This window comes from Orcinus orca, chromosome 3 (genome assembly GCF_937001465.1).
Source record: "Orcinus orca chromosome 3, mOrcOrc1.1, whole genome shotgun sequence".
Classification (NCBI taxonomy): Eukaryota; Metazoa; Chordata; class Mammalia; order Artiodactyla; family Delphinidae; genus Orcinus; species Orcinus orca.
Window position 1 is genome coordinate 53,365,455 of NC_064561.1, and position 18,923 is coordinate 53,384,377.

General features: G+C 39.7%; 1 protein-coding gene across 3 annotated transcripts in view; it reads right to left on the reverse strand.

Moving 5' to 3' along the window:
• The window catches only part of SGCD (sarcoglycan delta), a 745,702-nt gene extending 736,811 nt beyond the window's left edge, over nt 1-8,891 (reverse strand). For 2 of the 3 annotated variants that reach the window (XR_007476400.1, XM_004280990.3), the window contains exon 1: nt 8,743-8,891. The gene's annotated coding sequence lies outside the window, so the exon portion shown is untranslated. Of the gene's footprint in view, nt 1-8,463; nt 8,525-8,742 lie in introns of those variants that run through there. The other variant, XM_049707842.1, reaches the window with a different exon arrangement.
• Nucleotides 8,892-18,923: the final 10,032 nt, after the last annotated feature.

Consider the following 18,923-nt stretch of genomic DNA (forward strand, 5'->3'; position numbering starts at 1 on the left):
GAGCAAATTTAATAGTGTCACTTTCACATGCAAAGGGCACTGCATCTACCCATTGTGGCCTCGTCTATAACCAGCTTTCTCAATAGGAGCGACAGATTGTTTTCAGCTACCCTGTGTTGTACAAAACCGGTGCTTCTTACATCCCCATGGATGATTCTGCCCAGAACCAGATGATGACAATCGCAGTCGGGCCTCTACAGTGCTTCTGTGACTTGGGGACCAAGCTGTGTAATGAAATAATAATGAACACGACTCGAACACTTAAGATCAGAGAATGAGACACAAAGCTTGAAGAGGACATGGACAATATCAAGTCATGAGTTAACAGATGAGAAAACTAGGTTCAGGGAGACTTTAGTCCCAAGACCAAAGTCTGCTAAAACTGAAAAACAGCATGTTTCCCACGAATTCCAGGCTTTTGTCTTTTCAACTGAAACTCTTGTTTGACACCACTTTCATCAACCACCATACACATGCCTTTTGAACAATACCCAAAGGCAAATCACAACCAAACCACAAAGAATACAAAACTGTTGATAAATACTTGCGTCGTGGTTACCATGTGCCAGACCCTGTTCTAAACACTATACTGAACTTATTTAATTGTCACAGACATATAATTATGTCGCAGGTGCTAGTACTATCCTGATTTTACAGTTGAGGCAACTGAGAAACAGAAAGCTTAAGCAACCTACCTGAAGTCATTCAGCTTGTTGAAGACATAGCAAGAATTTGAACTCAGAGTGCCTGGGTGAAAACTCTGTTCCAATTCTTGTGTTACATGTTTCCAGGTATGTGTATATACTGAGTCAGAATAGTGTGATTACTAATTAGGAACATGTTTTGGTAACAGTTTTAGCTAGAATTTCTCAACATGGATAGTAATTTTAAGACAATTCTTCATATACTTATTGAGGGACTACTATATTTCAGCCAGGGTGCATGTTACTCTAAGTATAGGCATTTTTTCCCAGGTAATAAACCATCTTTGATATGTCTCTGAAACCCATAAATTTTTACAGCATCATGAAAAACTGTTACAACAAATTAAGCACATCCTTCTATAGTGATTCAATAGTTCCATAAAATTAGCATTGATCCAGTAGATTCTCCTTTGACAACTGTGTTTGGCAAGGATCTTTAGCTATTACCTGTGCTCTCAAATGCTTGAAGGGAAATCTGTGGTCTGAAGGGAAAATCTCTTCATCTCATTTTTAGTCTTGTTATTTCTTTCTTTCTATCTATCTATCTATCTATCTATCTATCTATCTATCTATCTATCTATCTACCTATTTATTTATTTGCGGTACACAGGCCTCTCACTGTTGCGGCCTCTCCCGTTGCGGAGCACAGGCTCCGGACGCGCAGGCTCAGTGGCCATGGCTCACGGGCCTAGCCGCTCCACGGCATATGGGATCCTCCCGGACCGGGACACGAACCTGTGTCCCCTGCATCGGCAGGCGGACTCTCAACCACTGTGCCACCAGGGAAGCCCTATTTCTTTTTTTTTTTTAAATTAAAGTGTCCAGAAAGCAGGAAAACAATAACAGCTAAAAGTTATTATGCACTTTGCATGCCTTCACATATGTCTGTATGTACACATGAACATATGTATATATGTTTACTGAGTTATAAGTTACTCCTACTGAAATACACAGATATTCACTACACAGCTCGAGTTTTACAAATCTGTACATCTGTGTAAGAAATATTCAGTCAAGATAGGGAACCTTTCCATCACCTGAGAAAGTTCCCTCATGCCCCTTCCTCATCAATCCCCAACCCCAAAGGCAGTGACTGTTTTGATTTCTAGCACATTTGAAAATTTTAATCCTAAGTACAATTCTATGAGGCGCTGATTCCAAGGAACGTCTAACTCTGAGACCCATGCTCTTGGCCACCATACTGTTCTATGCATTTCTTCCTAGTGGACACTTAGCCCATCTCAACAGTGTCCTCTGAGAGAATTCAGTCATGATGTCCTAACTTCTCTCTTATGCATCTAGAATGGTACTATACGTACCACCCTTGGAAGAATTGAAAAAATGGTCACTCGAATCATTTTCTATATCCTGTGGTTCAGATGAGACACCCTATTGAGAGCTTACTGATATCAGATTAGGCAGGTGGGGGTCACTGAATGAAGCGGACATGTGCCCTCTTAAAGCAACAGGCACTGCCCAAATCCCCCCAACTGCTACACTATGAGAAATCAGACCAGGGATACCCTTCTGCAGTTTTTTCTAGATAATCTAGATATCTAAATTTGTACATAATATCTCAGTACATGTAAATGCTTTGTAACTAAGTCGATTTTTAAAAAACACTTCATGAGTCAAAATGTGTCCACAGGCCAGCCCTGGATTGCCAGTTTGTGACCAGGTGTTTGCATCCTCGGCTTGGGAAACACCAGGATTAGCTTCATCAGCAACAGAAAGGAGGCCACAAACCTCTGAAGGTCACAGCCAGCCCAGGAGGTAAGGTCTATCATCACATGGTAAAAGTTCTGCTGTCCAGACTCTGGTCTACTGCCAACCCTCCTGCCCACTTAGGGAAGCCGATGACTTTGGTAAACATCCTGAACAAATATAAGAGAAAAAAGAAACTGGCAACAGAAAGAGGGCATGGAATAAAAACACAGAAGGAAAGAGCTAGAAAGAGTAGAGAACACTAGAGAGGAGAGAAGACAACTACAGGTAAGAAAAGGAAGCAAAGGACAGGCATCTCTGGGCTTGAAGCACCTTCTTTCATTGACTACACTGGCCCAGGACCACAAACCCAGTTGGAGTGGAGACAACAGTGTGGTGTGGAATGACTTGCTTGGAGCAAGGAGCTCTCTCTGATGTTTATTTACTTACTTATCTGAGCTTTATGAGAGTAGTTTCAGTGCTTAAATATTTTGACCCTGGGAAATAACGTCAGGGTTTCCAGCAATTCCGAAATATTATTTAGAAGTCAGGGAAATCACTAGAGAGTCCGATCCTGTCACCTTGGCAAAGGACCGTGGTCTGAACAAGGAGGAAATTTCTAATCCCCGGCAAAATGGTTTTTACCAGGAAACTGTGCTCACTGTAATAGGTGCCACTGCATTACTGGTTAAAAAGAAGAATAAAGCCATCGCTTCCATATCCACCTACGCACCCGGAGCTCCATTAGGACAACCACCAGCAAAGATTTTGAGCAAATCAATCTCACAGGATTTATACACTTAGTGAACCGTGGTGACACGTCCCTCCCCCAGTCCTGCAGACCTGTTCAACAGGCCACAGCTTACATGGCTTCCTTTACAGAAGGCAGTTCACACTTGACAAAAGGAATCTGAAACCATAAGAAGCATGACCACCTTTCTGTGTGGCAGCAAAGGTGAAAGAAAAAGGACAGTGGAATCTTCAGAGAAATTAAGGCAACAAAGAAAAAGTAACCTGATCACTCAGCATAAAACCCTCCTCTGCTGACTGTCTCAGTGTTTCATTTTATCATTTGATCTGCCTATTTCATTCTTTGTCAGTTTGCCTCATGCTGAGATGATGTTAAGCATATACATCTGACATACTTAAGTCCTTACTGTGTGCAAGGCACCATGCTAAGGGCAGTCCAAGCACAAGCTCACAACATACTACGAGGTAGATGCTACCATGTTCATTTTAAAGATGATACAATTGTGGCTCATCAAGAGGATGTAACTCGTCCAAGGTCACACAGCCAGGGTCACAGTCCAGGTCTGTATGCCTCGCAGCCTGGGCTCACGTCACAATGTAATCACTCTCCTTCTGCTACAAGATCATCCCACCTTTCACTCTTCTTTCTTACTGGGCTGCTTCTCACTTACGATCACCCTCTGCCCCTTTGGTTCACAGATGTAGAGTGTCCTGTTCATGGAACACGCCCTTGTCAGATGAGTGGAATTGAATTCAGGGAACAGTATTTTTGTCAGGAGGAGGTTACTTGGAATGTGTTCAGAGAAGGGTAAAAAGAAAAGTGCAGGAAAAGATAAGGGAGAGATGAAATAGTTCAAGACATTCATAAAGAAATGGGAGAGCTTGAGAATAACAAAAACCATACAAAATGAGAAAGAGAAAACACTTTACAGGCATCTCATCCTATTTTACAGATGGAAAAACTGAGAGCCAGCTCTTAGTGCACTGAGAGCCTATCCCAAGACTTCTGACTCCCGCTACCCTTACTCCCTGTCTTCACCTCACTTCTGTACCAGGACCTCCTACCACCCTCAAATGTGCCTTAAGAGAATATGACAATGGCCATGGGTTACAAAGTACAGAGATGCAAATTTGGCCCAATCTGAGGAGGCTGGAGATGAGAAACAATGCCCCAAGCTGCCTCGCAGCACGGTGAGGTTCTCCATCACTGAATGAATTACTGACACATCTGGCTGACATCTGTCAGTGATGCTATAAATGGCACTGTTGTAGTAAATAATGATTTAGCTCCAACAGTACTAAAGCAACTCAGTTCTGTGGACCAGTGTCTGGTTGGCTTCAACAGAATAACTTGGGGAGTTTTTAAAAATAGAGGGATTCCCCAACTCTAATCTCAGAAATTGATTCAGAAGGTTTTGAGAAACCATGGAACCAGGTGATTTCTGAGGGACCTTCTAATACTAAGACTCCATTACGTTACTTTCTGTAGCACGGCTTCCAAAGTGTCACTCAGCTCTCATTATTAAGCCAACACGCATAACAAGTAGTCCACTCCAGACTCAGAGTCAAGGAACAAGAAGCACTGCCATCATCTCTGAACGCCTATGTTCTCTAGACAGGTAACACATCTTTTCTAGTCTCAGTGTTCACTTCTTTAAAATAGAAGGAATGGACTCTTAGAACAGTGCTAGAACTCTTGATCTGGATCTGTGGGCTCCTATTCCATAACCAGAGGACCTCCACCCATCCTGGTAATGAAACTGCATGGGGCCAGTAGGCACATGACCCAGTTCTGGGTGTGGATTCTGAGAAGTGAGGGGAACTTTATGTGGGAGGGTGTCCCTTCCTGATTAAAGGGGCAAAGGCTCATGAGAAGTATTTTTCCCCTTCATGTCCTGCCACCTTTGTCCTGACTTGAACATGACACATGGAGATGAACAAATGGACAGTGGAGCAGGAAGGAAACTGGTCTTTAGGGACGTTGCTCAGCTGCCGCAACAGTCCTGGACTGTCCAGGTGTAGTCCACATCTATATGCACAAAAGGTAAGGCTTTATACTTTCCGACTCTATGAGCACAATTTCTATTACTTGCAGCCAAATGCAATCTTTACTGATAGAGCATTAAAACTCTCTTTTCAAATGAAATCTCTTGCAAAATCCCAATATATGAAACAAATAAAAGTGGCTGTGCTATTTAGAAAAATGGATGGAGTGTTTCCAGAGCCATTCCTTCCTATTTCCTGCAGAGGTTCTTCCATGGAACCAGAACTGGCCAAAATCGGCACCTCTTAAGGTAGAGTCTCTCCAAGGCACCAGGGATTCTCAGATTTTCTCAGGACTCTGAGAGTTCTCTGCCAAGTTTGTTCTTGTGCTTTTCTTTCTCTTTTCTTTTGATGTACTTATTTTATTTACCCAAATTTTGTCCTAGGAAATGCAGACCCAATTCATGACCTATGACTACTACCATGCAGTTCTGGTGTCTGCATTTGTATTCGGTGTACAATCATGTTGGCAACAAGTGATTTGATTCTAATTGTCATGAATAGAAAAAGGAGCAGAGTGTAATATCATACAAAATGAAACATTCCTTCAAAGGTGCAGATCAAGGGACATCATGGCATGCAAATGAAGGTACATTTGAAGAGAAAAAAAGTCATGGAAGAATCAAGTCTATATCCAGGATATAAGAGTTTGAGTGTCTAGAATCAAAATAATCTCCAGATAACTGTCAGTCCCATGTTCATGGTGAGGCCTTATTAAATTTCAGTAAAGCATCTTCTACCTAAAATAACAATGTTGATAATCTGAATACTATTACTTTACTTTGCATTTAATTCACAAATTTATTGTAGTCTTATAGATGCTAAAGAATGATTAAAATAGAGAGGTGATTACCTAGGTGGGTATTTTTGGTTTGTACATATTTAAATTGCAGTATAATAAAAGCAGTTAAATCAACAATGGGGGCGTGGATCTTTTCCCTCACCCTGTTAAAAGGAGTCTTTATATTACCCGACTCAAGAAATTCTGGACTACAGGATGGCCCTAATCCCTTCCAGATGGTCAAATCCATAATTCCATGAACCTCCTCACCTTATGAAATTAATATTAAATACTTCCACCAACAATGCGGCACGTGCCCCTGAAGGTTTTTAAAAATTAAAAAAAGAAATAAAATTCAATAAATTCATGCATTAAAATAAAGCATATGTATCATTCTATATTCCTTTTCAAATGTTTGTCTTAAAGATGAAGTGTACGCGGGCAGGGCCTAGAACAAGCTATGCTCACTGCCATCCCTCCCCCATCTCCACCTGGTCCCTTCACTCATCACTCCCAGCAGAATATCTCTGGATGGAACAAATATGGGTTAAAAATAAGGCCTCAGGAGCCTGCTCCCTCCTCACTTACGAAATCTGAACCCTTGGGCGATGCCATTCTTACAAAATGTGCTTTCTGATTGCTTCCAGAAGGCACAGTGGGGCAGACTGACCGTGGGGTCTTCTATTGTGAAGAGGGTAAAACCATTCTCCTCACTGAGGCCACGGTTTAGCCACACACTTCAAGGTGAACCAATCAGTGCCCGCTGGGCTTTGCTATTCTAGTATGTATGTTTCATTCCTGTGCACAGATCTCCCTCTGCCCCTGCTGCCCAGTTTGTGGTGTGGCCACTCCTCCCTCCCTGTAGCCTATACCTCTGCCCTGGATTTCTTCTTCTCTACCCTCCCACACCCCTCTTTGTTTTTCCTTTTTAAATGTCCAGGGAACTTGATTTTCCCCTCGTATACTTCTAAAACAGGGCAACTATAAACTTTCTTCCAAGTTTCAGGCAATGCTGTTCGTACCCCTGCAACCTGAAGTTGCTATTTCACGCCTGCTCTGCTCAAGGCTCAACGCACACTAAATTTAGAGGAGTATGAAATTAGAGCTCACAGTCTCCTTTTTCACTGGCAGTGTGTTTGGCTGTGGTTCATGCTGTTTCCTAATCTCTTGGCATCTTGCTCACTCCATAGGCAACCCAAGTGTAGTCACCGTCTGTCCTATCTTATCCCATGTCCACAGTTCCCAAACCCTCTTCATCCCAACCCAACCCAAAGATGACACTCATGAAGAAAATATTTGTGTGCCATCTCTCAGAAGAAGAATTTCTGCTTCCAGTCACTTTCTTCCTAATTCTCTCCTCCAAGTGCAAAACTGTGGAGAAAGTAAAATTGCTGGCCGAGAGGGCTGACTTTCAACCAACAAAACACAATGCCTGCGCACTTATCCTAGGTCTTACGCAGACAAAGATATGAAAAAGTCCAGCCCCCCCACTCTTTATTCACCCATTCATCTAACTCTCTAATATCAGCTACTTGTTGAGAGATTTTAGAACCAAAGTCAATGCACACCTATTTTATTGAGGTCCACTGTGAGAGTTCTAGCCACTCTTCTGCTATTCAAGAAGTAGCCAAGAACCCATTCATTCATCTGTTTCCCCAGCCAGACTCTTGGCCAAGGCCCCTTTAGAAAACACCATTGCTGTCGCTGATGGTTCTGCCAGTAATCACAAAGCTGTAGTGAGATTGAGTCCAGCTCTTTCAGAACTGAACAGTGTTCTTAAGTGCAATTATATTATGCTATGTATTTTCTAAATGTTAAGTTTAGAATAAGATATAACTTTCGAGGGAGGGGTAAAAATCTGTATTGCATTATAGTTGATATGTATGAAAAAGAATTATCCAAAATTTGATTTTTTAAAGAAAATCACTCTTTTCAGTAAGGTGTAAAATAACATCAATTGATCAATGAAATAAAATTCACATTATTATATGTCTGTCTTTTAACAATGATTTTGACTAAATTACTGTTTTCTGTGACTCTTTAGTTGTCTATACTTCATAAAACACAGAAGTATTTTTTTTTGAGGGAAGAACTGCCAGTTACTTCTACAATTCAGAAAAAATTGAAAATTATTCTAGAAACAGAATTACAAATGTTGTATCCAGCATATTTCTAGGCAAATATATCACTGAGCTCCTTAATGACAGTCAAAATCCCACATAATAATAAAAGATGCCAGGAACTCACATACACGTATCTGTTCCTACACTCTGAAAGTGTGATCCAAAATAGAAACTTCAAACGCCGATTTCCTCTAAAATGAGAGCCATTTTCTGCTAAAAACGTCCCTCTCCAAATTCTCATAAAGCAAAGAACACAGACAGTCTCATCTAAAATTATATTTCCTGCCAACGAAGTGTCCTTCCCCACAGAAAAGTTGCAGACTGTTGGAGCAGGGTGACAATACAAGAGTTCACATACTTTGCTTTTTCACAGTCGTGTTGCCAGCTTAACCCTAACTTTCCAAAGCGTACTGCCGAAAATCACCTCTTGAAGGGGGCTGAGGGAAGAAAAGATGACAGACAACCCCACACCAAATGTTGAAGTGATGGAGTTCTAACTTGTTCATACACATAACCACAAATTCCCCACGCCCCCCCATACACACACACAGACACACAGAGTACTTGCAAACAAACAGCAGGCTTAGAAAGCGAAGAGAAAGCCTGCAAAAAATGCAAGAACTGAGCAGTTCCCTACCTCTCCTCTGCTTCACAAAGCGGCTGAAGAGAATCCCCTGCGATCCAGGCGCGTGTGGGGAGGCCGGAAGGGGGCGGCCGCTCGGCCTGCAGAGGCTGAGCAGGCCCAGCCTGTGTTCAGAAGCTGCCCCAGTCAGATTTTCCAACTGCAGAGTTGGAGCCAAGTCCCTGCCCATGCCTGAAGAATTTCCTGAACAGCATTCCCGTGCTTTTTCGGACTGCTTTGAAACCGTACCCTGCCTGTACTTCAATACGCTTTTGTCAGGCCAACTCCCACCTACTGGGCCGGCTTCAGCTCTCAATGGGAAACACGTGTGTCAAGCACAGACTCGCTCCCCTGCCCCAGCGCCCATGGGGGCTGCTGGGCTCACACAACCACAAAGGCAACGGCTTCTAGAACTAATACTGATTTCTCAGTCATTCTCCACGCGGCCTCTGCTCTGTGGCGTTCGATGCTGGAGCTGAGTCTCCTTCCCCTGCTCCACACCGCCCGTTGCCAACTTCCTCCTTGTGCTGACAGCCCCCAGCTGACCCCTGTTAGCCCCTCACCCCAACCCAACTCTTGCCAGTCCTGATAACGAGCCTATTACAGCTGAGAGATGGGAATTCTCATTTGATCTTCCTCCCTGCCAGTGCCTCTGTCTTTGCTCAAAGGATCAATTGCTGGAGGGGGAACAATATTTTTAGCATTTCCAGATTGGTTCAGTACTTCTGAGTTGTCCCCTCAACCTGACGTGTGCATCTCTTACTGCTGCCACTAAAAATAATGCAATTATTTTTCAGGCACTTTTGTGGCTCTCTGCTGTCTAAGTGCGCTGGTCCCCAAATGTAACATTTTGCAGGCTGTTGCAATGTGTGCTGTGGTTACAGGAAATAGAAAGGAGAAAAGAAGGTAACTTTAATCAGAATGTCATAATTCTCTGCACCTGTGATTACTTCTGGATGACCCTCCATCAACATGTCCCATGTACATGCTGCTGGATCGTGTAGTCTACCTTTGAGATGTCCTCTTTCCATAAAACGCAGAGGAAATTTCTAAAGATACAGAGAGGACACCCCTCTTCTCCTACACTGAAAACCCCCTCTCTAAAGAGCCAAAGCTAAGTTGTCAAGGTAACATTGTAGAAAATGATGATTTAAAGAGAAAGCCTCATTTATTTTGAGTTTTATTCTTTTCTGTTTGGGGGGTATTCATATTTTACTTCCAAAATCATATCCCGCTAGCAACTTATTTTAAAGAACTGGCTTGCCAGATTTTAAAAGTACTGTGTATTCCTGAGGGACTGCTGTAAATAATAGATGTGGTAGAATCCGGAGTTTAGCATCAAATTGCAATGGGTACTTTCAGGAGGATTCAATTTTTGCCTTGGAAGCAGTGTGTCTGTCTGTGGGGAAGGGAGCATGGGCACCTCTAAGGTCAGGACACAATTATAGAATCAAAGAACTTTAGAGGAGGAGGGAACCCCAGAGACCATCCAATCCAAATTGTTTCAACCCTTTATTTTACAAAGGGAAATGGAGGTCCACACAGATGAGATGTTCAGAGGTGCAAAGACTCTCAATGTTAGAACTGATGCTAGAAAGAAAGATTTGGGTGAATTTTCCATGTGCTTTCTCTTTCCCAGCATCATTTGGGAAAGGCCATATCATCTAACCTTCACAAGAGAAGGCTTATAATCAGATGGCCTGGGTCTAATCTTAGCTCTGTCTCTTACTGGCTGTGAATTCTGATTAGTTCGCTTGACCTCTCTGGACCTCAGTTTCCTCACCTGTAAAATGGGGGTAATAACAGAATCCAGCTCACAGAATTTGGTGAGATAATCCATGCAAAGTGCTTATTATAGTGCCTATAAATTTTGGTTTACTTTTCCTTTTATTGAATCCAGCAAAAACCAGACCCTTTCTCTCACCAAAAAGCAAAACTGTACTCTCGCATCTAGTTTGAGTTCCTAGAATCAACTATCTGATTGGCTCATTAAATTTTCTGCCAAGTTACCTTTACACAATAGGGGCCTACCCCCTTAAACACAGACAGGTGTCCTAATGCTTTATTGGAACATTAGCCAACCACACAGCTATTTTTCATTTACTCACTACACCTAACACTAAAGTCTCTCCTCAAGATTAACTCACCAGCAAGGTAAACAGTCAGACCAAATCTGCAGTCAGTTACATGAGGCTCAACAAAGTGCCGTTCAGAGAGAACTGGAGCTTCTGCCAAACCTTAAGAGCTCAAGATTACCATTCTAAAAACAGAAGACCATTAACAATGGCAATTTCCAGGTTTGGCAACTGCAATGTCCTAAATTAACAGCAACAATTACAAAATAAAAATCCTGTAGGTCAAGGAAGAAGTCTTACTGAGGAAACAGTGGCTACAAATTCTAAAGAATCAGATTTCTATCTGGGTTTCCAGAGCCTTCGTTTCAGAGGCAATCATAGCAAGTGGTTCATGAATCACACACTACTTATTCATCATGTTGGGGTGCCCGGGTTCTTTTGGGAAAACAAAAGAGGAGGGGTAGTTCTTAATTTTAAGTGGTTTATAAATGCTTTGGTAAACAAAAAAACAACGGCCAAAAAAAAAAAACCCTAACATAAAACAACTGGAAAAACAAGGTCAGATTTTATATAAAGGCAGAAAAATGGTGATGTAATCCAAAGGACGCTGCTTTGATGTCCCTCCATAAACAGCTACATGGCTCATTTCAGCGTGGATATTTGAAGAGGGATACCTCCGTATAGACTCAATTCATTACTACTAGCTGGAAAATCCTAAAAAGTTACTTACGTCTTCTAATGTTAAGAAAAATTATCCGAAACTTGAAAATCAGACCAAAAGGTAGTCACATTCTATCAAAGGCATGCGTGGCAATTGTTTAACATGCCCTCTCAGGAATTATTTAAGGGAAATGTGCTTTGTCTGATTCACTGTTGACAACTGAATAAAGATCCCAAATATAGTAAAGTTACAAGTTACCTTGGAGAGTTTTGCCTGTTAAAGATACACAGTATTTCTCAGGATTGACATATACACACTACTATATTTAAAAGAGATAACCAACAAGGACCTACTGTATAGCACAGGGAACTCTGCTCAATATTCTGTAATAACCTAAATGGAAAAAGAATTTGAGATAGAATATATATATATATATATATACACACACACACACATATGTATAACTGAATCACTTTGCTGTACACCTGAAACTAACACAACACTGCAATCAGCTATACTCCAATATAAAATAAAAATTTTAAAAAAAGAAAAAATAAATCATTGATAAAATGCTGAAAAAATAAAATATAATCCCAAATGTTATAGTCTATTGCCCTATAGGACATTCACTGGTTTTGTACCTAGTCTAGCGATCTTTTGTTAACATTCTTTATTAATGTACCTATGAACAAGGAGCTCCTTAAATGGTCTCAGAATCAGTCTTACCATCATACTGATTCCCTCATAGTTAATGAGTCAAATAAAATCTTCGACATACTTTCATTTTATATTGATATTTGTAGGACCATGTATTTAACTTCAAAAAGTTACAGCTTGACACTGTTTTACTTTCTTCATCTGTGTAATGAGTATTGTAAGTCTTAACTGAGATAACACATAATAAACCACTCAGCAAAGTGTATGACACACCGTAAGTGCTCAGACTATATCGGTACTGCTGTTATTTAATACTGTCTATTTGGTTTTCAGTTTTGTAAAGGACTCTAGACTACACTAGATCACTAGACTAGTCTCCTTCCTCCTATACTTTTAATCCTTGCCATTAGATTCTGAATCTTCTCTACAATGGCCACTCCAGCTGGAATTCTTTTATAGATATTGATCTCTCTGCTTTTCAGAGATTTCTACTTCTAATGTTCTAAAACTAACAACTGAAGTATATCTCCCTGTAGCACATTCCGATGCTGCAACTGCTGATCATAAAGGTCAGTTAGAAATTCTGATCATAAGGATTGCATGAAAGAGAAAACTTCATTCTAAAGCAGGATATAAACTCCACAGAGACATGGGTTTTTGTCTGCATCATCTCCTGCCTTTTTGCCAATATCTAGGATGAGTAAGTACTTGGCCCTCATATTTACACTTTGAATAAATAAAACCTTTTGACTTATTTGAAAACAGGATGCTAAATCATCCTTTTTTAAAGAGTTGTTTTGATTACAATTTAAACACATCCATTACTTTAGGAGATGGATCCAAAAAAATATTGCTGCAACTTATGTCAAAGAGTGTTCTGCCTATGTTTTCCTCTAGGAGTTTTTTTAGTGTCCAGTCTTACATTTAGGTCTTTAATCCATTTTGAGTTTAATTTTGTGTATTGTGTTAATGTTCTAATATCATTCTTTTACATGTAACTGTCCAGTTTTTCCAGTACCACTTATTGAAGAGACTGTCTTTTCTCCACTGTATGTTCTTGCATACTTTGTCATAGAATAATTGGCCATAAGTGTGTGGGTTTATTTCTAGGCTTTCTATCCTGTTCCATTGACCTATAATGCCTGTTTTTGTGCCAGTACCATACTGTTTTGATGACTATAGCTTTGTAATATACTCTGAAGTCAGGGAGCCTGATTCCTCCAGATCTGTTCTTCTCTCTCAAGATCGCTTAGGCTATTTGGGGTCTTTTGTGTTTCCATATACCTTTTAAAATTATTTGTTCTAGTTCTATGAAAAATGCCATTGGTATTTTAATAGGGATTGCACTGAATCTGTAGATTGCCTTGGGTAGTATGGTCATTTTAACAATATTGATTCTTCTAATCCAAGGACATGGTATATCTTTCCATCTGTTTATGTCATCTTCAATTTCTTTCATTAGTGTCTTACAGTTTTCAGAGTACAGGTCTTTTGCCTCCTTGGGTAGGTTTATTCTTAGGTATTTTATTCTTTTCGATGTGATGGTAAATGGGATTGTTTCCTTAATTTCTAGTTCTTACAGTTCATTGTTAGTGTTTAGAAATGCAACAGATTCCTGTATATTAATTTTATATCCTGCAACTTATTTGAAAAGCTTTTGCAGAGCAAAGGAAACCATCAACAAAATGAAAAGATAACCTACTGAATGGGAGAAAATATTTGCAAATGATATGACTAATAAGGGATTAATATCCAACATATATGAACAGCTCATACAACTCAGTAACAAAAAACCCCAACAACCGAATTTTAAAAAGGGCAGAAGAACTGAATAGACATTTTTCCAAAGAATACATACAGATGGCCAACAGGCACATGAAAAGATTCTCAACATCACTAATTATCAGAGAAATGCAAATCAAAACTACAATGAGATATCACTTCACACCTGTCACAATGGTTATCATCAAAAAACCCCAAAAAACAAATAACAAATGTTGGCAAGGATGTGGAGAAAAGGGAACCCTTGTACACTGTTGGTGGAAATGCAAATTGGTGTGCCCACTGTGGAAAACAGTATGGAGGTTTCTCCAAAAATAAAAATAGAACTACCATGTGAACCAGCAATTCCACTCCTGGGTATATAAACAAAAAAACCAAAAACACTAATTTGAAAAGATACATGCAATCCAATGTTCACAGCAGCATTATTTAAAACTGCAAAGATATGAAAGCAACCTAAACATCCACCAACAGATGAATGGATGAAGATGATGTGATATATAGATACACACACACAACTGACCACTACTCACTCAGCCATAAAAAAGAATAAAATTTTGCCATTTTCAGCAACATGGGTGGACTTGGAAGAGAGCATTATGCTTTGTGAAATAAGTCAGACAGAGAAAGACAAATATTGTATGATATAATTTATACGGAGAATCTAAAAAATGCAACAAACTAGTGAATATAACAAAAGAGAAACCGACTCACAGATATAGAGAAGTAATGGTTACTAGTTGGGGGGAGGAGCAATATAGGGGTAGGGGAATCGGGAGGCACAAAATATTGGGTGTACAATAGGCTGAAGGATGTATTGTACAACATGGGGAACACAGACAATGTTTTGTAGTAACTGTAAATGGAAAGTGACCTTGAAAAATTGTTTAAAAATTTAAAAAATTAATATTTTTCCAAAAAATTAAAAAAAAAAACACATCTGGTACCAGTGGATCATTTATCCTCATTATGGCTTAGATTCCTTGTAACATCCGGTTTGGTTTCTCCTAGGAATGGTTCAGTTTGGCTCATTTCTTCTTAAAATTTGGTGCTGAGAGGTGAGCAAACTTTGCAGGTGTGCTAATTTGGGCACAGAGGAACAACTCCCTCTCACATTTAGGAAGAACACTTCTATTAATGCGATTCATGATAATAATATTAGGTTTGGCCACAGTCACTGTGAGTCACACTGAGAAGCCAGTTTCAAATGCCTCTCTCGCACAGGTACTCTTATTAAGCTACATCTCCTGTATGGTTTATTTACATATGAAATTCTCCAGTCTAGATTTATGTAAGCATCATCTGAGGGGAGCTTTTAAAATAACCAGAGCTAGGAGCCCACCCTAGAGATTCTGATTCTATTGGAATGGGATCGGCGTAATGGTAATTTTGTTTTCAGCTCCACCCACCCCCAACCAAAATGATTCTAACATGAGCCAGACTTAAGAATCACTAAGTTACAGTGATAGCTTAACTTTTAAAACATAAATCTAATTGTGTCGCTCTGTGCGCTCAAATCCTTAGATGGCTTACCATTGCTTGAAAGGGAAAGACGGCCACCATCACTAAGACTTGAAAGGCCTGGCTTGATCTGGTCCCTCGTCTACCTCTTCAGTCTCATCTGCTGCCAGTCTCGCTTCTTCCAGTGCTTCAAAGAAATCATGTATCTTTTCACTTGAGAATCTACAAAAAAGCTACTCTCTCCTGAAAATACATTGCTTTTTCCTGGATGCTACCTCCACTCTTATGTTTTCTTCTACTTAACTCCTATTCAACCTTCAAATTCATACTCTGTTATCACTTTTTCTAGGATTCAGGTATCTGAACCCCAGAACCAACAATCCCCTGTTATATATAACCCCAAACTAGCACACATGATAGACTTGATTATATATTTATTTGTATTTTTATTTGATTGATGTTAATCTTTCTTGATAGAAAATGAATATTCTCCATGAGGCCTGAAACTAGGTTTGCTTGCTCACTACTGTATCCTAGTTCCTTGCACCATGCCTAGCTTGTAGGAAGTGTACAAAAGATATTTTTAAGTAAGTGAATGCAGTTTTTCTTTTTTTAATTCAAGTGCAGGAACATACATGTAACACCATTTTTTAAAAAACAATCTTGAGTTTTCAAACTTAATTTAATCCTTCTGACATGTTAAAATAATGTATTGTACTCAGAATACTGAGTTCTCCTATAAGATGTAAACATTTTCAGAAACTAATAAGCCATTCACATGTTTATCTAAAAGACCATGAGAAATTACCAAGTCAGGTGCCTGGCAAAGCCTGTAAGGCCTGAGGTACAAGGTAGTGTTACCAAGTCCCAGCTCGTACTGCTAACCACATGTTGGGCCAAAAAATCGAGAGATGAGGTGTTGGGGCAAGGAACTGACTTTATTCAGAAAACCAGAAGACCAAGAAGATGACGGACTAGTGTCCCAAAGAACCATCTTACCCAAAGTAGAGTCCAAACTTGTTTCGTACTAAAAGGGAAGGGAGTGTGGCAGGTTGTTACAAACTTTTGGTGCCAGAATCCTTTGTTCTTGCTGCTGTTCTCTTAGGTCTGGTGAATATATTCCTCTAAACCTCCAACAAGACAAAGGTTGTTCTCTGTTCTCAAACTTTCTGTCTCTACAGAAATGGAAAAATGTTATACCTTTAAAGGGCAGAGCCTTGAGAATGGGCTACCATGTATGTTCTAGGCTGTAGGCAACATTCTTCTACAAAGGGGCAGAGCCAGCATGACTAAGCACAGGCGACAGAGCACAAGGGTTAGAGCTAAATAAATAGATCCAATATGGAGTCAGGTTTGTTCTTCTCTGTTACAGTAGAATGCTTAGGATTATTGAGTACAGGATTTGCTGTGCTGGTCACTTGAGAGGGCAGGCTGAGTGGAGATGTAGTCATATATACAGAGGCACAAAGTAGTTATGGCACAAGCCTAAAGAGACGCATTCGTCAGGACCCCTTTGGTTACAGCAGTGAGAACTAATTCAAATCAGCCTAAAGAAAAAGAAGTGGAGCTTCCTAAATCATATTACTCTAACCCCAAGTGGATCTTATGGTGGGATGGAATGTAGCAGTTAAAATATAATCAAGGCTCTATCTCCTTCTCGTCCAGGCTTCATTCTCAGTTTTTCTCTCTCCATTGGATAGTAAACTGTCCACAGGTGGTCCCAAGCTCACTTTCCCAGGGAAAATAAAAGATCTTTTCCAGAAACAATGGTAGGTATTCCAGCTTGAGCCACATGTTTATCCCTGAACAAATTCCTCTGACCAGGGGTATGAGACCCTCCTGTGGGCTGTATCTGGTTCATAGAACAACACTGGCAACTAAAGGGAAGGAATCAACTCCATGTCCACCAAATGAACTGAGTAGGCTAGTTAAGGAATTGAGAAAAAGTAGTAGGCAAACAAAAGTTCATTGTAAACTATGGATGACAGGGCACTCAAGATATATTCATAATCTTGCCAAAAGAATATTCTTTAAGAAATATTAAGAGGCAATATTTAACCAAAGGACAGAAACAGTATTTGCTATATACAAGCCCAAACCAGCTGAATTAAACTAATGGCAGACAATTAGAACAGTAACATTATGCCAACCTTTCATTTAAGGGTTCATTTCACAAATCATACCTGATGGGAAATGACACTCACCCTGCTTTGGCTCTTCAAAACAGAGAGAGCAAATCCAATCCTGCTTTTCAATGGCCAAGGGCAAAATTATCTGGCTGGCTTTGAAGAGACTTTTATTTGGAGGGAATCTGGACCAGGAAGTTTGGCTCAGGGACAAATCAATGACCCACATTTTTCAGAAATCTCCATTAGCCAGACACAATGTCTAAGCTGAAGTCATTTTCTGTTTGGAAATTCAAATATATGCATAGTACACAGTGAAGGATTCTCAAGCTAAGTCATTACTTTGAGGAGGAACTGACACATTTGATAATTTAATGTGACTAGTAATGAAACACATTGTAAATATATCTTTTCTAAAGAAATTAATTGAACAGTGCAAAGCAAATACTGGTATAGATTGTTCCAGGCATTCTCTCCTTTAAGCACAAAACATTGATCAAGTCTTCCAAAATTTCATTCTGGTTCACAATTTCTCACTGTATTACAGCTTGCTGAAAGTAAAACTCTTGAAATACATGCTTATTGGGAAATAAAATTTATTGATCAATAAAAAGGGGCCAGATTCCATGATAGGCACTCCATGATAGGCAGAAATAAATAAAACCTGTACTTGAAAAAAATGATAGCATCACTCATCTTTATTTTTACAATCACATCAGTGCTCAATGATACAACAGTTGGATTCAGGAATCCCAAGCTAATTATAAGCCCTCTGAACAAGTAGTGTTGCTTCAAATGAAAGGCCAAGTCTCAAAACCTGACAAATGTACACCAAAAAAATTAAAAGCTGCCAAGGAAAGAAAATATATTTCAAATCATTTGTTCTTCAAAAGGAGTTCATTTATACATGTGACAAAGACATAGTTGAGCAAATCCACAACGACCATGGTGTGTGGCATATAATAGATGCTTAATAAATGTTTAACATGATGAACATTGCTAGTAATAAGAAATACTCCATCATTGCCAGACAAATAGAAGCTGAGGAAGTTTATCGCCACTAGGCCTGCCTTATAAGAAATAATAAATGGAGTTTTTCAAGTTGCAATGAAAGGATGCTAAGTAACAACATGAAAAATAGAAGTATAAAAATCACTGGTAAAGATAAACATAGGGTCAAATTCAGAACACTCTAACACTGTAATGGTAGTACATAAGTCCCTTTTAACTCTAGTTTCAAAGTTAAAAGACAAATGTATTAAAAATAACTACAACTACTATAATTTGTTAATGGATAAACAATATTGAAAAATGCAAAGTGTGATATCAAAAGAATGAAATGGGGGAGGGAGAAGTAGAAGTGTAGAGTGATTTTGTATGCAATTAAAGTTAAGCAGTTATCAACTTAAAATAGACCATTATAACTGTAAGATG